We start from the raw sequence: 24,071 nt of genomic DNA, 5'->3' as shown, positions 1-24,071 counted from the left end.
AGAAATGAATTCATATCTTTCACCCACTTCCTGGTTGCACTAGACAGATATTTTAATCAAGTTTTTTGTTTGTTTGTTTTTAATACAAAAAAAGGAAAACAGAATAGACCCAACTCACTAATAAAAATACAAATAATGTTTGTTTTATTACAGATTGCACATAGCAGTTTTATGTGGTAGTAAAAATGTCACTGTATTTTGTATAAAAAGATTTTATAAAGAATGCAGCTGAAGAATTAATTTACAGCAAAATCATAAACCCATCAGGCATCTCAACATACAAAGTAAAATATAAAGCAATTAAACCTTTCTCTATTTCTCTAGTTTTATGGGTCCACAATATTTGACAACAAGCCTTTATAAGAAAAATCCCATAAATACAGATAACATGCAATCACAGATTACAGTTTGAAGCGGAAACCTTCTGATCTTCTTAAATCTGTGCAGGATCCACAAGGTTTATGATTTCACTGTGGCCTAAATTTAGAATGTGCAATATTAAAAAACACAACAAAAGACACATAGCAGCTATGTCATAAGCTGGATGAAAAGTGAAAAGGTTTAGAGTCTTCAAATGTCCTTTCTAGATGTACTGGAAACAATTAAAAATGGAAAGCGTGTCAGGTCAGTAAATGACGAACTGCATGCTTATTTTAATTTTGCATATAGTTTAACAATTTTCCTGAATAAATGTCTGGTTCTCCCTGAACAATCTACATTTTAAACAGAATGTCTGTTACAACAGAAGAAAGGGGAATTAATTATCCCCATTTAAAGTGTATCGCACACCATTGGTTTATGAATAATAATTAGTTATTGTTAGAGAGCTACAGAAGGTCATTCTTTATGATTGTTTGAAATGTTAGTTGAAGTTGTTGCTTTGAAGATGTTTGTTGTGATTTTATATGAGTGGGGGAACTCAAGGTTATTTATTTATTTATTTATTTATTCCAATGGGAAGTTGAATACTTCTATTGATAGCTCATTTATATTCTGGCTTGAAAAAGATCCCTCAGATTGCAACATTTGCTTCTTATTCTTGTTAGCCAGCAAGTCATATCAACTACATAACTGAGCAACTACCTCAACGCCAGTACGTATATATTCTCACAATAACGAGGAGACATTACAGGAGACATGTTGTTGTTTACAAGCTACAGCTATACAGTATACTTAATTTCTTGCACATCCTAGTTTTGCTGCTGCAGCAGTCATGGTATTAACTATGTTACTCTCTCATCAACGTAGGTACTCCTGGACAAAAACAAACTGAAGAAACAAGTTGTGTGGTTATGCCATTCCGCATTTACATATATTTCATATTAATTTAATGTACCTCAGAAGGTGAAGCCTGGGGGGGGGGGGGGGGGGGGGGGGGGGCGTGGGTAGTAACCAAAAAGAAAAAGAAAAGAACCAGCTGATCAGCTGCAAACTGGTGAGGGCTCCTGCATTACAGTCTACCTTCACTTCTTGCCTTCAAAGGGCCAAGAACATTTATTATTATGTTACAGGATATTTAGTGATGGCAACATTACATTTGGGTATTTGGTGAGTGCCTTGGTGGTAAGTGCCTTGCTCAGAAGAGCACTACGGCTGCAAACTGAACCCGCTAGCCTTTCCACTACAAGCTTAGTTTCCTAACCATTACGCTACACTGCCACCCCAACATCGAAAAGGGGTTTTCAGTGTTTCTCCACCTCAGCTACATCCATCTCGTCTCTGCTGTCCCCAAACACCACGGCCAGGGCCCTCCCTAGTGGAGTGGAAGGCAATGATGATTCTAGGGGCCCACAACTTTGGGGTCCACAGCTAAAAAAATAAATATATTTATTTATTTTATTTTATTTGTTTTATCACAAAAAGGGCGCCCAGAGCAATATTCTTGCGGGGGGGGGGGGGGGGGGGCAGGATTCCTTGCAATGCCCCTGTCCATGTCTAAGGAAATTAAGATTTGTTTTCAGGTTAATTTTAGTGATTCCTGAATTGATTCAACAGAGCAGTTGATGCTTGCATGTATGTTTAAGTCAAATTTAAACACAAATACTGATTGAGTCCAGTCATTGAGGTCTGATTCATATGAGATGTGTTTTTATATATACAAGGTCAAGCCAGATATGCTAATTTAGAATATTAAAATGCTGTAAAACAAGAGAGCAATGTTTGCAGGGAATCAAACAATTTATTGGAGCTTGTCAAAATGCCAAGTAGCTAAATACACTCCAGCAGACAAGCTAACTCACAGGGCTTGTAATTGGACTATGCGCAACACATCTCAACATGTCTTCTTCAGGCACAGGATTAAAACACACCCTCTGAATCAACAATAAATAACATTTGATTGTATAAACTGTACACATGTTAGCTTTTCAAAATGCACCTGGTCAGGTGGCCATGTTAATATTGACACGCATAACTTGGCACCATTGATTTGTGGGAAATATTTGCGACAAAGCCAGAGAGGTATTTGGCCTCTGTGTACACGATGGCTTTGTTAGCCACCTTGGCTTGTATCTGCGGCAGCTGCATAAAATTGCTCTGGTAGTAAATAAATCGCTGATGTAATATACGACTTCAAGGAGTTTCTTCAGCTAGCGTACCCAGCTGCAGCAGTACAGAAAGCCCAACCGTATTTCACAAGCAGCCAGTTCAACCTCAGTGTGCCAAAAATACACTAACATTAAAAATCACAGCAGCGACAAGCATAATCCCAGCAGTGACTAAAAGCATGTCTTTGAAGAATGTAATGTAAGAATATATATATATATATATATAATTAAGGAGTTTACAGCATTTGGGGAGAATTATCATTTTGCTGAATAGACGCCTTAATGCATTTTGTAATGACTTATCAAAATGTCAGCGTAACAGTTCCTTTTACCAATTTACCAATGTTTTTTTTTCTAATTATTATTTAAAACAACATTCCACAGCACATAACCTTCAGCCAGAGGGTGAGTACACACATCTGCACTCCACTGGAGAACAACAAGCAATCATAATCAGAAGTAATTTCAAAGTTAAAAATACCTGCTGTAGGTCACTAGAATTTATTAATTTATTTATTTATTTATTTATTTATGTGCCTGAGTGATTAATAGATTTGCAGGGAGGATTTAAATCATTTAAGTTTGATTTTCCCGAATTTGTAAATTGTCATTTACTTGAATTGAGTGTTATCCATTAAGAGAGACTATGGATGAATAAGCATTGTTCATATGGCTTGTGAGAGGGTAATGTGAATGGTATGGCTATTTAGCACACAATGGTAAGATGATCTTTGATAGGATTGTAAATACAAGATACAATACAGTCCACAACACACTGGTCTGGATTTAATCAATTAGGCGACAGGTAATGGATGATGGCTTTGACAATGGATGATTTCGACAAGGGTACACCCTTTGTTCCGATCTCCCTTTCGCATCTGGGTCCAGAACTTTTTTTTTAATAGGGCGCTTTTCCCGGACCAAATCAATCCGATGAACTGTAGGGGGTGCAGGATGTGAATTTTAAAGTTGAATGCACTGGCACCACAAATGTACAGTAGGGCTGCATAACTGTAGCTCCGCCTCCTCAGAGTCTTAGTGCCGTTCAAATTTAGAAGCACTCAGTACTTTTGTCGTAATTAGATATTAATGTGCGCTATAATACCCTACTGTCATAACGAGTCTTCCACCAGCACTCCCTCGTCACAGCACACGCCACTGATACATCCGCACAGATGATCTGTCACGCTAACATGTAGCTGTCAGAGACAGCTGAGAGTGACAGAGAGGTCAGGACGCATCAGAACACGCGTCGTTAACAACTCAACAGCCTAAACCGTTGACTCCCTTTCTCTTTTCTTTTTTTTTTTTCTTTTTTTGCTACGTCTTGAAGAAGAAAATAAACAGCGAATTGCCAGCGATGCGTGAAATGTTAAACCAGGTTTCCCCATTTGCAGCTGCGTGTAATGTGAAGTCGGGGTTAAATATTTCGCGACGGAAGATTAGCGCGGGGTCGTGGAGCGACGTGCGAGAGCGTTCCCCCGTGAGCGGGACGGGACCCGTTTCGGCAGACCTCTCAAAAGGCAAGGCTACCGCTTTTCACTCGGGTCACATCCCATTCCTGTCACACGCGCGCGTGTCGACGGCCTAATCTGATTGGTCTCCAAGATTCCAACCAGAGCTGGCAATTCACTTGTACTGTGGAACGCGCTCAATTTGGCATAGATGTCGCTAGGATGCCATATGCTATGCATTTGCTTCTTATTTTATCATTTTCTCCACGTTTAAAACAAAGTGTATGAACCCTAGAGACTGAGAGGGTTATAAATACTGAACGGAGCTAATAAATAATTCTTGGCTTGCATTAAGATATTTAAAGCATAGTTTCAGTTCTTAAAATCTCAAATACTAGGTGCATTGTCAAACAAATACTGTACAAGCACACAGGCCTCAGTTGAAAATATGAAAATCATTGTATAAATTATTGTTTAAGCTACACCCTGCATGTATCGTTTCTCCTAATATTCTTGTCAAAGGTATTTTGAACTGTGTGGCCGTCAAATCACAGAAGACTGTGTTGGTAGTAATAACAGCACTGTTGTTGATTAATCAGTACAGGTTTTAACTTTGAATCTCATTTTGGATTTTATTCAATGACAACACCTTTTTACTGTTGGTTTAAGGACTAGCAAAGAGGAGAAAGGAGCCATTGAACCAAATGGACTCACTGCTGGGTGTTTTTACTGCATCATGCAGTGGAAAGGTCAATTCTGTGTGCGTGTGCGTGCGTGCGTGCATGCGTGCGTGCGTGCGTGTGTGTGTGATGGAGAAAGAGAGAGAGAGAGAGAGAGAGAGAGGCAGCTGAAAAAGATGATGGTCTGTCATAGAGGCACACTGTGTCACTGAGGCAGCACCAACACTGATGGCAGCTAAATCATGACAAATGGAACCTATTTTCCTTCCTGCACCCATTTCTTAGAGAAAGGCAAGGTGCGTTGCGGTTTTCCTATCGTGCTGAAAAATTATTTATGTGTACTATATATACCAATACTGGAAACAGGTCACAGCTCAGGTATCTCTCTCCCCATCTATCTATCTGTCTATATTATCCCTCTGTCTGTATCAGGCCTGTTCATTCCCTCCTCTCTTCCTGCTCCTTACTTTTACCAGAGCAACCGACACCAACAGAGCGTTGATCTAATTAAAAGGTCTGTGTGAAATGGCCCAAAGGAACATTTAATTAGGGCCGAATCTACATTGAGGAAGTACAGACCTACTGACAGGTGGGGAGGGGGGGGGGGTGGGATAGGGCGGGGATGGGGCAGGAGAGGGAAGGGGGGGGGGGGGGACTCAGAGCCAGCGTGACCAGAGGAGACGCATCACAGCCGAACCACGGGACCACAGCACGAAGAGCAGGAGGGAGGGGCACCGCAGGCTTCACTGAATCTAACGCCAGCTCTCGTTTCTGGCCCTTCTCTCAACAGTGCTGCCCCACTGGCGCCTCTTTTCATCCCTGTTATTAAGCGGGCTTCCCCATTAACTTTAATCCCCTGCTCCTTCGCCAGCTCCACAGGCCTGCCGGTTCAGCCCAGCTCCCCTCCGTGGCTAGCTTAATTTGCACACGGGACTCCCTGATTCCTCCTTCAACTTTCGTTAAAGTGCCGGCGCCACCATTTTTCCCAGCTAAAACGCATTTGTTTTCATTCATTTCTGGTGATGGCTTATCTCCCAAACCTCGCGTTTGTGAAGGAAGAAAGAGAAAAAAAAAACAAACGCCCGCGTTTAATTGCTAGTTTAAGCAAAAGGACAACTGTTGATTGAACCCGGGCCTTTGGTTTGGTGGCGGCGGAGAGTTATTAGCCCCAAAGTTAGGCGAGGAAAGCAAACCGTTGATTGTGTTTGGGTGCTGAGTAATTCCTGAGAGGCTCTTGCCCCGTTCGTTTGTTACGGAAGGAGGCTGCGAGGGCTCTCTCCCCCTGCCGTACGGCAGAGTGTGAAATGTCCTCAGAGAACCTCGGTCGTGAAACGCTGTGGAACGGAGCTGCCAGCGATCACATCAGCGCCCTGCACTCACGCCGCACCTCTGACGGCGGCACCTCCTTCTGTCCCGAGACCTGCGTTCTCTAATTTAGAAGGTTTAGTATCTCTAATTTAAATAAACTCTAAATAAATTCTAATCTCTAATAAAGGCTTTTCCTCCTTTATTTTGTCCTACGGCAGTTTAGTAACTCTGATTTAAACAAGTTTTTTTGTAAACAATTTTACAGCAGAATAGCAATCCAAGGAAAGATGCTCTCAGATTCATAACAACAACAGAACAGGATAACATTACATTACAACGCAAACATCATATCCTTTAGATTTTTAAAAAAGGTATCAAGGTAACTTTTTTAAAATCCAGTTTGTCAGAACTAGAAATGAAGCTGAGTAATCGTTCAGTGTCACGCAACGCACTGCTGAAGTAAACGTGAACCCAGCCCAGGGTGATATTAACCATTTCCCCGCCAGGTCGAGGGCCATGAGCCCAGGCCTGGTCATCAGCCACAGACACGCAGACAGGACGGGGTGGGGAGTTTTTCGGTCGAGGCTTGAGATGGCTGCAGCGCTGACAAAGATGGTCATGTCAAACGTCTGAACCACCGTGATGACCTCATGCCTGCACAGGACTTAACTGCACCCCCCCCCCCCCCCACTGAGCGAGATGGCGCCCTCAATGCATCTCTAACCCTGGGTATCTCCAGGTTATTCCTAACGCGTTATTATCCCTCTACCGACTGCCGAAACAAACAATCAAACAGCAGTGAAAGGTCATCGGTTGCCAATATCATGAATGATCACAAACAGTGAGCTCCATAATGCCCGCGACAAATGGCAAATGCGATAAAAATGAACCGCGCCTCCCCGTTCTTTTACCTCCCACTTTACTTTTCAAATGAAAGTAAACTCTGTGTGCAGCGGCCCCACACACACACACACACACACACACCACGCCCGAGCCCTGGGGCTTCACCTCCATCTCTCTCAGCCCTCATCTCACTTTCGCAAACTGCATCTTTGTAAACACTACGAGGCGCCCGGGGGTGAAGGAGGGGAAGGGAGTGGGTAAAGAAAAGCAGACAGGGCATGTGTGGGAAGTGCTGGGTCCCTCCGGGCCTCTCTGCAAGGGCAGCCAAGAGCAGGTGTGCCGCACGCAGAGTTAAGAGATATGATAGCATCCCTCTGCCCGGGGGGGATTGTCCAGCGCTAGAAGCACAGATACAGTGATAAAAGCATGGATTAAAGAAGACGCGCACACACACACACATACACTCTCTCTCTCACAGGCACACGCAAAAACACAAACACAAACAGACACACTCACACACACACACATACACTCTCTCTCTCACAGGCACGCACGCCCACAAACACAAACACACACACACACTCACACGCACACACATACACTTTCTCCCACACAGACACGCATGCACACACACCCACACAGACACGCACGCACACCCACACATGCAGACATGAACACACACACTCACACGCATGCACACACACCCACACAGACACGCACACACACCCACACAAGCACACACACACACGTACACACTGTGTGCCGGTGGACGTGGCTCATTGCCCTTAGCTCTGATTGGCCAGCATGGGCTTTCAGCAGCACTCACTGAGCCCTGAGTGCTGTTACTGCAGCAGGGGGTTGCAGGTTCAAATCCTGTGTACAGCACATGAAAAAGAGTACTTGACCCAAACAGCCTCCGAGCCGGCCCTGCTGGTATGACAGGTAATATGTCTGACGCAAGCAACTGTAAGTCACCCAAGAGAACTGTGACTGATAGATAAATGGCAGATAAGAGCAAATAAATATCAACACAAATATTGTAACACAGCACTGCAGTACAGAATGTCACTCCACAATATGTTGATTGACAGGAGGCAGAAATTGCAGTCTGAAGGAGATTTGACCATGAAAATGTTTTTTTATATAATTGAGCAGCTTCTAAATATTAATTTTATAATGTCAATGCTGTTTTGTTGTAAAAAAAAAACTGTCATGTTTATGAGAATGTCAAGTTTTATGATGTAATATAAAGAATATTAATTTCACCCACATCTGTAACGCAAATCACATGACAGCCTGCAATAAACTTAACAGAATCTTCACAGAATCTTTCTTTCAATAAATATACTTTATGATTTTTATTTACTGCACATCAAAAGCTCCAGAGTGCTATTACTAGGCAAAAATTTTATTATCTCAGATGAAACAGGAATGAAGCTATCATAAGCGATAGAATTTATTAATCATTATCCAAAAATACAGCACTTTTAAGGTCTGTGACAGCGTGTCACACTGGATTTTCCAAGTAAAAGAAAAAAGATTAATAAAAAAATCAAAGAAATGGCCCAAAGAAATGCCCAAAACACAGGTTCATGTGTCTCTCATGATTTTAGTCTTTAGTCAGTGAGATAGTGAGTTGTTGAATTATGCACAAAATCTTCTGAATTTCACAACTGCGCAAATCTTATTTAGTGGTCACAAACGGGGTCTGCAAAGCCAAACACGGCCCTCTTACCTAGTCTGGACAAGCACAGGCCGAACACCACTCCCAGATGCTGGAGCAGAGATATATGGGTCGGGTTTGGGCCCGAGGTGTGGAGTCAGGGACCCCCACGAACACACACTCGCACAGGGACGAGCTTTGACCAACGTGAGCGATGCACGGTGAATGGAGGGGAGTGGAGCTCATCGGCAGGCACAGGAGAAGCCAGAACCCGCTCCCCGCTCCTCTCTCACCCGGGGGGGGGGGACAACTGGGGCGCGAGCAGCAGGCAGACAGGGTGCGCTTTCTGTTTGAAAGAACGTGCCGGAAATTCAGCTGCCGTCCATTCCTACATCTCTCTCGGGCCCTTAGTGGACAAATGACTCATAAGCCAGGTGAAGAAAATGTGAAGAAAATGTAAATTCAAATCTGCATTGGAAGTTGTCCAGAGACTGGAGTGTGATCCCTTCCTCCAGCACATCGCTCTGGCACAGGGAGACAAGGCAGTGACACCAAGATCCCATTAGCACAGACAACTCCTCTGATCAGCCTCTATCCTTACAGCACCCTCCAGGAGGCCCCATCCCTGTACGCATGCACACACCCGCACATACACACATGCACACACACACGCACACACACTCACAAGAACACGCACGCACGTACACACATACACACACACACACACAAACATGCGCGCGCACACACGCACGCACACACAATCACACACACACACATGCACACACACACGCATGCACGCACACGCATGCAGACTCACGCACGCACACACGCACACACACACAGACTCACGCACACACACGCATACACATGGACACACACGCACACACACACACGTGAACACACACACACACACACACATTGTGCTAGGGCAGGGGAGTTTTATGCAGACAGATCAGCGGGAGAGCTGTGTCTCGCAGTGACAGCCACCGTGTGCTCCAAACAGGGACGGGGGCCAGTCTGCACAATGCTGCCCTTTCCATTTCTCCTCTTCCTACAATAGTCCTCCCTTCTCAGCGTAACAGGACACACCTGAGAGGAGAGAGCAACTCCGGCGCGGACGAGAACGCCGCTCCAGGGAGCACCGGCATGATATTAAAATCCCCCTTAATAATGGACCCCGACTGTCTGCACAGCCACAATGTCAGCCTCACGGTCTACTGCCTCGCATTTAATTTAAACACACAGGCCTAGCGCGTCGCGCAGAACCGCTGTCGGCCGCCGCCGCCGCCGCCGCCGCCTCCGTCCGCACGCAGCCCGGCGCGCAAGCGCCCGGCTCGTCACGGTTAAGTAAGCTGCGCCCTCCCCGCAGCGCGGCCCGCCCGTCGCGCGGCGAAATGTCACGGCGCACCCCGACGTTTCCGCCGCCGAGCGAGCGCCTCAGCCAAAGAAGGTCAGAACGCCGGCGTTGCATAATGCGGTGGAGAGCCGGGGACCGCAATACGTCTGCTCATTACGGCTGGTTTTTATTTTTAAAAATTATTTATTTATTTAAAATAATGAGACAGATGGCCCCATGTGGTTTTCTCCATAAATATAGCTATTAACCCACACACACGTATACTGTATACGTTCCATATGTATTTGCTCTGTTATTCATTGTGTGCTGGTGCGCGCGCGTACATGCGTGCGCGTGGGTGGGAGCGTGTGTGTATAATGAAGCTGACGGGTGCCGAAAGAGGACTCGGGCCGGGTATCGTTTCCTCGTTGTCAGTCCCGCGCCCCGCGTCTCGGTAAACATCCGGCGGCACCGGCGAACGGCGGGGCTGTTTGGATTCCGCCGGCGAGGGACGTGGGAAGACGGGGGCAGTGCCGGCTGTTTGGGACGAGCGGCCCGCTCGTCTCGTTAGCGGTAGAAGCGCGCCGGGGGGGGGGGGGGGGGGGGGAGGGGGAGAGGGCGACCGGACTCCCCAGCCCCGCCTGGAGACGCCGCAAGATCTGGCGGAAGACGCGCCTCGCGCCGCCTGCCAGTTGCCGTGGTGATGCTCCGACTGTCTCCGCTGGGGTTTCCCATGAGGCAATGGGGTAAATGCATAAAATGAAGATGTTAAGACACGACGTGGATACAGTTTCCACTGTTTAGGGAAGCTCAAAGTCCAAATAGACGTAAAAACCCATTGTCAAAAAACAGCCAGGGGGTGGGAGAACATAGCCAGGGCCATGATCAGCAAATAACTTCTTTTCCCAGGATACTTGCTGAATCAAACAGATTTAGAGGAAGAAACTTGTTGTGCCAAAACATCAGTCTGGATTACATGCCCCTTTTCATTCTATTATATTTTTCTAGGCTACTTGCCTCGACGTGTTGAGTGTTTCACACTTTCTCTGTGGGTCTCAACCTTCGGAGATGTTGCCTGGACATGGACATTCTTTACGAAAAATGAATTTGTTCGGATTTTCGAGCCATTCTGACATACTTTATTTTCCACAAAAAGCCCCGCTCATTCCTGAATTGCATGCCGTTGAACCACGACGAAATATACATCACTGTGAGATATAAACACTGCGGTACTGCGGTGAAAAGCGGGGCGCAGCGATTGTGCTTCGCTGACTCCAGACTGTCGGCGCCGGAGGAAAATGAGGTGAGCAGCGATGGCTTTGTAGCGAGCCCCGCACGAGGATGCCTAGCGGGGAACCGCCTCCTGTTCCCTGGTTACCATGCTGTCAACCACTTTTTTTTTGTGAAGTTACGGCAAATAACCATTTAAATGCATAGATACCAGGCCTCATTGTACTCATATATCCATAATACCTCATTTTCAAAATGCCAGATAAAAACCGATAAGAAAGATGGAATTCGTTTTTTTTTCATCAGATTGAAAGAGCATCGGTTTGTCACAGGCATTGTTCTGTTTCAGACTTGTATCTCTAGCCTGCATAGAGGGCTTATTCGCATTTTTTTAGAGGAAGAACAGTAAATAGATTTATGGGCATGAAAGATAAGTTGGCCGTGACTAACCTGGAATGAGAACGCTGGCTGTTGTTTGGCTTTTAATTGCCCCCGCGGTCAATAAAACATTGCCCCTGACACAGGTGTTGCTCATATTTAATAAAAAATCTACTGTAATCGGCCCCACAATGGTTTAATGACTTCTCGTTATTCTTACGACTGGGAGTCTTTATAAATAATCAAAATAATGATGATAACCACAAGTAAAAACTACAAAAGAAAAAGCAGTCAGTCAAATTGCTGTTTGTGCCTTCACTAAGGAGACCATAAGTACAATTTGTTAATGAACAAGTAAACGGCCATTTTAACTCTATAATAGCTATCAAGCTAATTAAAGAGCAAATCTCCTCCTCGGTTCCTCTAAACTTTTCTCTCAGAGAACAATTAAAAGGAAAACATTAACTCAAAGCCAACTTGCAACACTTCCTAGCTGTAGAGTCCTCAGAAAATGACAGAATTAATATACTGTACGAGGGTGTGATGCTGGATACATATATACAGTATATACAGTTAACTGGGCATATTGATAATTATGCCCTTTATAATGTGATACCCATTAACATTACCCTAATCATAGTGTAAAGGTCAAGAGGTCAAGAGGTCCCTGTTCTCTCTCCCTGGTGACGAGTGGCTGACACTTGCTCTCTCACTATTCTTTAAAAAAGAAAAAAAACGGTTTTGATTTGATTTGTCCAGTCCTGGTCCTGGCTGCAGAGCTCCCTATCTCCATATGTGGCTGTGACAGGAGGTGAAAGGAGGTGACAGGGAGGTGAAATGGAAAGACAGGGAGCAGGGCATGTACGGGTGGTAGTGGTGGAGGGAGAGGATTTGCTTTGGGCCTCTTGTGGCATAATAAAGAGGGACAGAGGCGAGGCAGTGGCAGGGATACGCGCCATAGCAACTGCACACACAGAGGGGGTAGGGGTGGTGGCTCGTCAGCAGGAAGCTCTAATGCAGATGACCCGTCCCGCAGCTGCATTAGTGTCAATGTGAAGCTGGGAGAGAAGGCCTGTGTGTATATGTGTCCTTGGGCCTTGGGTGTGTGTGTGTATGGGGGGGGGGGGGGGGGGGGGATGCAAGAAGGAGAATAGGTTCCATTTGTCATGATTTGGCTGCCATCAGTGTTGGTGCTGCCACAGTGACACAGTGTCCCTCTATGACAGACCATCATCCTTTTCGGCTGCCTCTCTATCTCTCTCTTTCTCTCTCTCTCTCTCTCTTTATTTACCCATCTCTCTATCCTATTCTACAATAATCACCCTGAGTAATTGCTATCGGTCAGGTTCCCTCTTTTCTTTTTGCCTGATGTGATTCATCCTAGAGGAACAGCTTGAAGGCTGTGATAGACTGTGTGCAATTAGCAGGAGGGTCACGATATGTATTCGTGCGGGGCTCATAAGCATGTTAAAAAAAACACCAGGCACGTCGCTGTACATACTCTCATTGCCAGTCACGCTTACGAGACAGATAATGGGGTGTAAGGCCCAGACTGACAGGTCACAGGCCAGCGGATGCAAGGCCGTCATTGGCTGCAAGTACTGTAGTGTCGGCCTTCCGCCACGTCCAAAGGCAAGACTAATCTATCTGCCGAGTAGAGCAATATCTTCCTTCCTTCCTGTTGGCTTTCTCAAATGCTGCGTCTGGTTGGCGCCTCATTCAGCCTCCTGCTGCGCCTCCTACTCCGGATTTTTGTGCCGTTGCAGGACGTGTGACAGACGAGTGGGAACGAGAGGTTTCCCCGGTTTTTTCCCTGGTGCTTCCTTCAAAGCTGCCTCTTTGGAAAAGAAACATTCTAAATTCTAAATTTATAAGTACTCTGGAAGTTCACCGCTTACAATTACCAGCAGCGACTGTTACATCAGCATTTGAATGTTCAGTTCAAGAACAAAAACTAAAAAGTTGAGAAAGCTCAAAATTTCAAGGCAATGTAATACACTAATTTTTTTGTTTGTTTTGTGCTTAACTTTTAGATTTGACTTTTTAGACTTTTAAGTTATTACGCCACATAAAATTCATTAGTTGTTGAATTATGCTAAAAACCTTTTTTTTAAAAGTTACTTTGAAAAATGAAATATTAAAATCTTTTTTTTTTACAGTTTGAACCTTGAAGGTAAACCACTCTGGGAAGTAGGAAACGCACACAGGTCTGTACTCAGATTCGTGTTTTTAAAATGCTCCAGGACACTGATGCACACTTACTGAGTCAGGAGAACAGTAAACCCACCCTTACCTACTGCAATACTGCTGCAGGCACAGGGGGCTTTGCACTCACATAAAAAGCCATTCGCTCCTGTGGCGGATGGCAGATGAACCGTGGGAATTGTTTTTATTACACACATGGAATAATCACCATTTAAATGAAATCATAGCAACGACTGCACGCCAGGCCACTGAACCGTAAACATTATTGCGAAAGCAAAGTGCGATCCTGTAATCAACATCACCGCCGCGCTGTAGTGTGTCCAAACAGAATTTTGATATGTCTGTAATAAACACTGTTGTTGTCGTGGTTGTTTTTTTTTTCATGAGGCACCTTTGGATTTTGTAACCAAGCCTTTCATCAGAACACACCGTGACTGGGGAGGTGGGGGGGGGGGGGGGGGGGGCAGCAACACATCACAAAAATTCCATATCCAGGTATTGCTTTTTTTTCAGCAGCAAAAGAAATGCCAAAAAAAATGAAGGGGTATTAGGGGTGACTAATGCTGGTTTTGCGCATGGTTTTGAAGGCGGAGAGCAGCGCTACAGAAAGAGGGGCCCAGAGACGCCCGGGCCCCTCGTTCACAGACTCCGGCGCACCGCGAACTCGGCCGGGTTCACCGCCCGTCCCAATAAGCCGCTCTGCCCGTCTTCGCCGGGCCCCGGCGTCCGGCGGCGAGCTGCTGTCTGTGCTTCCCGTCGGGCGGAGAGGCCGGGGGGGGGGAGAGGCTGGGGGGGGGGGATGCACCCGGCGCTCAGTTTGTACCAACAAACGGAAACAGCCGTGAACTCGACAGACGGTAATATGCCCCTCTCCTAGCGCCTGCTCCGCAGAGCGCTGCTCGTTGTGAGCAGACACGTGCGCCGTGCTATCCTTTCAGACCCAGAGGATCAGGGGAGGTGTGATTTTGGTTTTGTTGGTTTTTTTTTTTTTTTTTTTTTTGCTTGCTCTGTTACTGGCAGCCTGTGCAATCCCACTGCCCATGTCCAAATACAGTGAACAAGAAAAACAATAAACTACTGAAAGGTTCTGAGGGCGGCATGGTGAAGCGGGTAGTACTGGCTTGAGTCCCAGCCAGGACCTTTCTGTGCAGAGCTGGCATGTTCTCCCATGGTGTCCACATGGGTTTCCTCCAGTTTCCTTCCACAGTTACATAGTTACAAAGGTTAGACTAATTAGAGACTCTAAATTGCCCATGTGTGTAAGCTAAGGGTGTGTGTGTCCTGTGATAGATTGGCCAACTGTCCTGGGTATACTCCCCACGACCCTGGAATAAGTGGGTTCGATAATGGATAGGTGAAAGGTTTTACTGTGATGACGAACCTGACCCTAAAGCATTGGAATACCTGTGGGACACGTTACAGCATGCAAAATGAGTGACATCACAAATGGTTGTCTTTTTATTACACTTATTATTCTTACTGCCCTGTTTTACCATTCTCATGTATGTTTTAACTGTTGCTTTATGGGTATTGAGTTTATGACCTCTTTTATTATCCTATTATCATGTGTGAAGAGCATTACATCGCAACTGCACAAAATGTGCTATAGGAATAAAGTTTGATTTGATTCGATTTGTCTGCCTGTGGCGTAGCATGAGACACCAAAAGCACATGCCTCAGCGATGCCAGATTTCCATGAGGTAGAATGTAATGTCAATATTCCAAACGATGATGATGATGATGATGATGACTAACACACTAATATAAGTTGTACTTTGAAAACAGCCATTCTTGTCCATACAATCAAAGCACGTGATAGCAACAAGCAGGAGTGAGATGAACAGTTCCATTCTCTGAATCTCTCTTATTTGTCTCTGAGACGTTCTGTCTAGCGGCTTGTGTTCTGAGATGCAACGGACGATTAAGAACAGGCCAGACAGCAGGGGGCCTTGAGCTTTGTAACATCTTTGGCCATCAGACTGAATTTGACCTTCCCTGTTTTAGGTGTTTTCGAACAGCAATTGTCTGTGATTTATAACAGCCTTGATACCTTGCACAGCGTGACGTAAACTCCTCTTCTGAACCTGAGTGTAGTTGTCAGGTGTGTGTGTGTGTGTTCTGGGGGGGGGGGGGGGGGTGTTTGTGTGTGTGTAAGTGTGTGTGCTTGCGTATGTGTATGTCACACTAACATGGCTTTAGGGGTGACTTTCCAAGAGCAAAAAAAAGCCACTCTCCTCTTTTATCTTCTGATACTTGACATTTTGCACACCGCTTCTGTCATTTAGTTAACCTTTCACAGTCTACCGTTCTCCTTCTTTTAGTTCTTTTTGTCCCTCCTCCATTTAGACTCCACGTCTGTGAGCACATCACCCACCCGGCGCTGACATTTCAATCCATCACTCTGGGAACTCATGACACTGCCCCCCCTCCCTTCATGATGTATCCCTTCATCCCGTTTCTTTCCCCATCCAATTTCTGTCTCCGTACCATACACATTCCCTCCCTAAGGAGGCACGTCCCCCATACTGTACCACGTTCTTCTTTTATTTTCCACTCTAAGTCGCATTACTCCCTAGCATCAGCCTCTCCTTTCCTTTCTGTGTTCTTACGTTGGTCTCTTTATCCTGAGTTCCCATGTGACATCATATTACATTACATTACAGTCACTCTGCAGATGCTCTTATCTAGAGTAATGAACGGCAGTGGAGAACGTCAGTGCTACTCTCAGGAATACAAGAATACGGGAAGAGACTGCTATTTATAATCACTAAGTGTAATGTTAACCTGACAAGCAGCTATTTATAGTTTTGAAAAAGAAGGTACTACTAGACCCATCTATCTTACACAGCTACACCTATAACATTATCCAAAAGGAAATCCAAGGAAAAAAAGAGTAAAGAAGAAATAATATCTAAAGTTGGCCTAGGGGAGTCATGGTACAATCTGAGGGGGGGAGTCTTTAGTCCGTGTTTTAAGACGGGCCGGGTTTCTGCTGCCCTGACTGCAGTGGGAAGCTCACTCCACCACCGGGGGGCCGGAACAAAAAGTACAAAAAGTGCAGCCATGCAGGCGGGGGGGGGGGGGAGGTGCCAGACGCCCGGAGGTAGCAGCACAGAGGGGTCTGGTAGGTGAGTGCCACGTTCCTGTTTTAGGAGCTGAGGGCTCACGGGGACTGGACCAAGCCCCCCGTGCCCAGTGCTACAGGAGTCCAGCCACCGCAGTCATCTGTACAAACAGACCAGACCAGCTGGTGTGCTGCTTGTCCTCCCAGCTTCCTCTGTTTTCAAGAGAGGAAGTGGGAACAAAAACAAACTAGGACACACACCGACTGCGGGCTCTGGGTAAGAGGAAATAAATAAATAAAAATAAAAATAAATGAGCGGTTTAAAAAAAAGGATAGGAAAATGCCTGGGTGAACACTCGGGAGGCTCGGGAGAGGGGTTTGTGGCGTCTAATGGAAATTAGTTCAAGCACTTCCTTGACCCCTTGATGCAAATGACCCCCATCCAGCAGGCCTTGCCGGCACCCCCATGCTTTCAGTTCCTCCACCCCCTCAACTCCCCCACCCCACCCCTCACTCCTCAACGCTCAGCCTCAATACATCAGACTTTCCTCTTTCGCACTGCTGTTGTCATAGTTATCGTTGTGCATAGCCTGTTTCTGCTGAGGGCGGCGAAACAAACTAATGAATTTGACGGACTTATTTCCTTTTTTCTGTTGTTCCGCTCTTCCCTCTCTGCGTCTCCAAAGTAGGTCGCCAAGGAGAAATGAAGAGGGGGAGGGAGAAGACGTGAAGACATCGTGGGGAGAAGTTCTTGCTTAATAAACAGCCAGGCAGGAGGATTTAAAAAAAAAAAAAAAAAAGATTTCTGATTGCCGACACGTCTCGTTGAAGCCCCCATTTCATCCGCCATCATACATTTTTTTTCAATCGATGTGACCATATTTTCAGATGAAATATCATCTTCTGAAAGCGCAGTTTGCAGTCCCGCGTGCCCGCGTGATGCACGGTAAGCAGTCGATCGCTCGACAGCTGTAAAGATACAGGCGTCTCGTTATCTCTCCCTCAAAGGGCCGCAGGTTAGCCGGGGGAGCGCCGCGCCCTCTCCACGAGCCGCCCGGTCTCCTTTGTTGTCCCGTGGCTCCCCGCAGCCGTAGCGCCGAGCGCATTAGCGCTTCAGTTAGCGGGAGGCTAAAGAAGGGGTCAGCGCCACGGGCCCGGGCGAGCTGGGAGCTGGGCGTGGGCCGGGGTCCGTGCGGTGGGGATCCGGTCGTTCTGCTCCACGCCCCTGGTTCGGCGGCTTCGTTTGTCACACGCTGCCTCCTTTCCCGGGGAGGGTTAGCGTCAAATTATGATTATTAACACAAGAGAGTGCACAGGTACACCGTGTTTTGCCCCTACATTGGATGTGTGTAAGTGTCTGTGTGTGTGTGTGTGTGTCGGGTAGTACTGTACGTGCGAATGTCTATGTGTATGTATGTTTGTTTGTGTGTGTGTGGGGTTGTAGCGTACGTGCGAATATCTACGTGTATGTGAGTGTGTTTGTGTGTATGTGTGTGTGTACTTTTGCTTCATCTAATGGTTTTCCCCATTAAAACTATAACATGCCAAGAGCCTCTTCATGGCATGTATACCTCCTGCTCTACAATACACATACAATCAAAGGGGGGGGGGGGGGGCGGAGAATTAGAGGTATCTTACTGAAAGACAAAGGATGATCAGGGACCTGATTGGGCGGTTTGTCCTCATTTCAAAGAGACTAAATGAGACCCAGCTGTCAGAGCTCTTCGGAAGCGGCGCAGGGGCGCGGCAGAGTAATGGCTTAAGAGCCGTGATTACGCACTGCAGCGCTCTCGTACGGACCAGACCGCTTTTATCTCACCGCGGACGCACGGAGGCTGAGAGCAGCAGCGGCCCTTTTGTGGGCGAAATAAAACCGCAGAAGAAAAAAAAACCGCTGGAAGTTCGCGCCGCCGGGCGGGCGGGCTGGGGCGACCGCCATTCCAGTAATCAGCAGCTGCTCCTGGGCTCGAGATGGACTCACAGAGGTACGCTCGGGGTACGTTCGAGCGAGCGAAACACGAACCGACCGTGCCTTCGCCTGCACAGAATTCAGCTCCATCTTTCATCTTTAACGGGCCGTTCATTGGGAGGTCACTACGGAATCGCTGGGACAGCTGGGGGATGTCATGATGTTTTAGCCGTGGTGCGTTTCGGGAGGGAAAATAAAGCGAAACCAAACAGCAGCGTGAAACCAACACAGCTCCCAGCACAGCCCCCTCCCCAACCTTCCCCACCCTCGGAAATATGGGGTGACAGGTCGGAAGTCATATCGAACACAGAGACGAAGGGAGGAGAGCGTGTCTGAACACAGAGGGGTGTCTGAACACAGGGGCGCAGGGAGGAGAGCGTGCCTGAACACAGGGGCACAGGACTGGGTGCTTCAGGGTTTTGTGAGCGGAGACTCTGAGAGCCAATTTAGTCAACCCCCCACCGCAACCCCCCCCCCCTTCCCCCCCACCCCTCATCACTGTACAATATTATGTACAACTGACCTGCGCACTGCTCCATGTCCCTGTGGCACTGGAAGACAGAAAACACCTTGCTAACCTTCGCGCCATTTGCCCGAACAGCCAGAGAGCGGGAATCGATTTCATTTTCATAGGTGTTTTTTTTTTTTATAACGTGGGGCATGTTAGTGCAACTGGCGCCCACGAGGTCAGCTGACACAGAGGTGTTAAGTACCAGCGTTACCTGAGAAACATGCTGCTGGACCAGGGAGGTAAAACTGCGATAACACACAATAGTCAGCTCCCCTCAGACCTGCTGTGGGAGACAGGGTTGCAGCCACAGTCACGCACATTCTGATCAAAGGAGCACGCCCTATGCAGCAGCCAGCCACCTCCCTTCCAAAGCAGTGACCACTCGGACAGCCAGCTGTGGCCGACGAAGCCAGTCTCCGCCCAGGGGGCGTGACATCACCATCACAGAGCCTCTGCGAATGACGTGAATGCGAATGACCAGCGCGCCATCTGGAACATCGCGCTTCAATTTTCCCAACAGCCCCGGTTTTTTTATTTTTCACCATATCAGAGCTGAAGCTTGGCAGCAGAGACAGAGACAGGCGCGATCCGGAATGTTCCAGGCAAACGTGCGCTGCGCTCCCGTGCCGGAAACCCTACCCCCCCCCCCCCCCCCCCCCCCGCGCGCGACTCCCCGCCGCCCCCCCGCTCTGCGGGCCCCCAGCCACACGCAGGCCCCCCGTCGAGCCGTCGATATCGCGGCCGATACGATCGGCGCCATTAATCACCGCCCTCCTGCCGCCGCACGCCGCGGGGTCCGTCGTTTCCCAGCACAGCCTCCCGCCAACGAGGGAGCCATGGCGACGCGGCTCCCCCCCCCCCCTCCCCCCGGCCAGCGCAGCAGCCGGGGCGGAGCACGCACCCCGACACGAGGGTGCGCCGCCGGGCCCAAATCCCAACTTTTAATTAGCGCACGCTGACGGCTAAAGAGCGGAACGCCGCAGGTAATCTCAGCTCGCTGGCGAAGGCTGCCGACGCTCCCCTCCGCACCGCCGCCAGTCACAGGCCTCCCCGCACAATAAAGGCCGTTTAATTTTGTGTTTATGCGCCGCGCCTTGGCCGCGAAGCTCGCGGTTCTTTGGGGTAAACATTTAGATTGGGAGCTCGTTTCGTTCGTTTATCCACTTAGTTCCCGGGAAGCTTTAGGCCTTCGCGTTTGGGCCGGTCTGCTTAATGTGCAATTACGGTCCATTTGCGGCCCGTCCCGACGGGGGCTGGGACAGTTCATTGAGCACGAGCCACGGCTCAAACCGCAGCCCTTCTGCTGCAGAACGAGTCTCATTTATTAATAACTGAAAATCAGGCTCGCCGGTGTGAAACGGCACAAGAGCGGACAGCAGACGTGAAACGCGCGGGAGGAAGCTCTCGCTCCTTCTGCTTTCATAAACGCTACTTATTTTTTTGGGGGGGGGGGGTACAGAAGAAAGGTGCTGGGTGACGAAGGGGGGTTACCGGAGTCAATTGCCAGTGTTGCTCAGGATATTGCATCACACGGGCACCTTTGTGCACAGCGGGGAGACGCTCTCCCTCCTCATGTTCCTCACTAGTCTGTCCGATCTCTCTCGGCACGGGCCTCAAAGCCTGACGTGGTTTCAGGCCTGCTGAGGGCCTAAGCGCTCAGCGTCAGGTCCTGGAGTGGCTGGCTTTGGTGTCAAAGGCATCTGCTCATGGAGATCAGACAACAGACCGATCTTTCAGCCCCCGTTTTATTTTCTCATGGGCGCAAGTTCACACGCGACTGAACTCGACGGTGATTCTGCTCGGCTGTCGGCTGGGAAAAAAATGGCTGAGGCTGAGGAACGAGTGAGCCTCGCTCAGTTTGACCCAGCGCTTCTGAGACGGGAAAAACAAATGTGTAGGAGCCAGAGAGAAAGAGAATGAAAGAAACAACAAGAGAGAGAGAGAGGGGGATGAGAAAGAGGCAGAGACAAAGAGGTGGAGAGTTGGAAAAGGGAGAAAGAGGGACATGAGAGAGAGAGAGAAATAGACAGCGAGACATAGAGGGAAGTAGAGGGAGGGAGAAAGAGGGAATGAGAGATAGAAAAAAGTGACCCAGAGCTCCGACCTCTGGCTGACATCACCATTCCTCTAAAAAAACAGCTTCATTCAGTCTGGGAGCTGCCATCATGGGGGATGACAATAACACTCACTGCAGGCTCAGTAATGAGAGAGGTCCAGGCCCTCTCACAACCTCACCCCTCCTCTCTCCCTCTCTCCATCCTTCTCCTCGCTCCACTGTCCCCAGGGGTCCCCCCTCTCCTCCCATTCTACCCATGTCTTCCTTGGAATCATCTTCATCCCTACACTCTCTCTCTCTCTCTCTCTCTGAGCAGTCATGTATGTAATTTAGATGTTTGACTGGTCAAGGGCAGAAATCTATGTTCACATTCATGTTTATATTAGCAAAGCATTATACGCATGTAATTACACTGTAATAACCATTGCAGAAGTCAAATGTACGAAAACTGTATTGAAATAACACATGATCAAGATGTTGCAGCAATTCCCAATATATGGGCAACTATAAAGAATCATTGTGACTTTCAAGTGATAGAAAGAAGATATTGTAAATACTGTATAACTGCCATGCACAGAGACAGATTGTTTAAGATCAGAATGGGGTCCAGGTTATAGTCAAGGGTGGGACTGGTGTTTGAATTAGTGCCGGGACAATAGTAATTAATATATTGAGTCATTACACAAAGTCATACTCCAGGATAGGAACTGTGTAAGAAAACTACCGTGTGGCTACCATATGGTCACAGATAATTATATGACAGGTTGGCATGTGGGTAGAATATAATTTTATGTTCCAAATCATTTTCACAATTAATTGTTAACAATTTGGTAAACTGGAATTGAACAAAAACAACAATTATATTAGTTGTCTATGATGAACCTTGCTAACCTCATAAAACCATCTGAAAGATGGTAATTATCAAAACGGCACCGAGTTACTAAAGTAAAAAACTACACCATTAAGCCCCTAGCATTAGATCCTATTAAATAATCATTAAAAAATGCAAGCTTGTAGAAACCATCCACCGTTAAAAATTTTTAAAGGGGCAGTTCACTTTCTGGAATTAAAAAAATATATATTATTTCTGCTCTAGTGTAAGTTATGAAATTGACCCATACTGTTTGTCGTGTGCAATGAAGGGTAGTTAGATAGATATCTGATGATTTTTATCACAACCTGCCAAATACATAACGGCCTGTAGGGGGCATCACTGGGTTTGTGGCTTAAACCAGAAACACGCTCACAAGCGACAGAAACTCTCCCAAGCGGCTCGTGCCACAGTGTCATGCCTCAGCAGGCCAGCTTGCCTGCCCTCTTCAAAATTAATTACCCTGGCAATGTAGCCGAAACGCTGTCCTGTTCCATAGCAGGACGTACTTGTAGCTTCAGTTTCAATTTGTCAGTGGCTCGCTTTAAACCACGATGCTCATAGAGTGGCCACTGTTATGCCAGCATGCCACCAGGAACTTTGGTATTTAAGATATCCTTCATTGCACTCAAAAAAAGAAGCATGGGCCGATCTAGAGCATACACTACAGCAGAAGTAATATAAAAATTCCAGAAAGTGAACAGTTCCTTAAACACCGTATTAAAGTTTCTGATGCCGGCGGTTTCCGACGGCATTTATACGAAGCGCTTGGGCCACAGACGGAGGCTTCTGCGTTAGAGCCAGCCCTGGCAGAGCATTCACCACCCCTGCCTGCTCTCTGTACAATTACATATTCATATCTGTGGATTAAGCTGTTGAAGTCTTAAAAAAAAAACCCGACACTGCCATATCTTTTCTGAGTTTGTGGGAAAAGACCAGAGGTATTTTGCGTAGCTTAAATGCAATGTTTTCGCCGCTTGCTGGAGGGCTAAGCGGAAGGGAAGGGACATCCTCAGTTGTACCTTAAGCTTGCGTATCCGATACGGAATCCTGGGTACGTTGTGGCAGAAGTCCTGGCCCCGGATGAGTCTGTGGCAGCAAGCCCTGGTTGGGTGAAAAACAAAACCCGAGTTGAAGCCAATTGGTTCAGGCAGGTGCTGAGGAGAAAGATCCAGGTTCAGAAATTAAAAGTCCTCCCCAGTATTTTGTTCCAACCACCCGGATTTGCTAATTAGCTACATTTTTCAGCCAGGAGGTAAAAAAAATAACTAGTGAAATCAGCTGACTGAGTTCAAGGATGGAAGAAACACATGGCAGGACTTCCACTTTCTGACTCTTGGACGTTCCACCTCTGGACAGGCACCGCTGGAAAAAATAGTTGCTAGGTAATAGTTCCTGGCTCACAGTTGTGTGGGGGCATGGTAAACATTACAGCAAATGTGTTGTAAATGCATACAGTAACTATTCAACAGTGTGTATGCATGTGCACAGCTGCCAACTGCTCTGGCAGCAGTTTAGCATAATGGTTTTGGAGCCGGGCTTGCAAACTCCGTAGATGGAGGGTTGATTCCCAGGTGGGGCACTGCCATTGTATCCTTGAGTGCATGTGACTGAATTGCCTCATTCAGCTGAATAAATTGACTGTATACGCCAATGACATGAGCTGTGTATATGAGCATCGGCTAAATGTAGCATGTAATGTAAATGTCTTTCTCTGTGTGTGTGTGTGTGTGTGTGTGTGCATGTGCATGTGCGTGTGCGTGCACGTGCGTGCGTGCGTGTGTGCGTGTGTGTCCCAGCCCTGTGTATCAGGAGGGAGAAGTGATGTGGCATCATGGGTGTGTGGTATTGCAGCAGAACGACAGTGTGGTTCGATTGGATGCTGCTGTTGTACCCTATGGCACGTTACTTAGAACAAATTGCTTCAGAAAATATCCAGCTGTTAAAATTAATGACA

At 47.1% G+C, this 24,071-nt stretch overlaps 1 protein-coding gene across 6 annotated transcripts in view; it reads right to left on the bottom strand.

Annotated features, from left to right (window-relative positions):
• The window catches only part of LOC118221598 (protein phosphatase 1 regulatory subunit 29-like), a 129,693-nt gene that overhangs the window by 8,285 nt on the left and 97,337 nt on the right, over positions 1 to 24,071 (bottom strand). For 5 of the 6 annotated variants that reach the window (XM_035406816.1, XM_035406814.1, XM_035406812.1 and 2 more), the window contains exon 3: positions 23,137 to 23,218. The exons of the other annotated variant lie outside the window; for it this stretch is intronic. The gene's annotated coding sequence lies outside the window, so the exon portion shown is untranslated. The remainder of the gene's footprint in view (positions 1 to 23,136; positions 23,219 to 24,071) is intronic. 6 annotated transcript variants of the gene reach the window in all.

The sequence above is a fragment of the Anguilla anguilla genome, chromosome 2 (assembly GCF_013347855.1).
Source record: "Anguilla anguilla isolate fAngAng1 chromosome 2, fAngAng1.pri, whole genome shotgun sequence".
Classification (NCBI taxonomy): Eukaryota; Metazoa; Chordata; class Actinopteri; order Anguilliformes; family Anguillidae; genus Anguilla; species Anguilla anguilla.
Note: the sequence above shows the minus strand (reverse complement) of the source record. Positions and strands in the feature narration are given on the sequence as shown.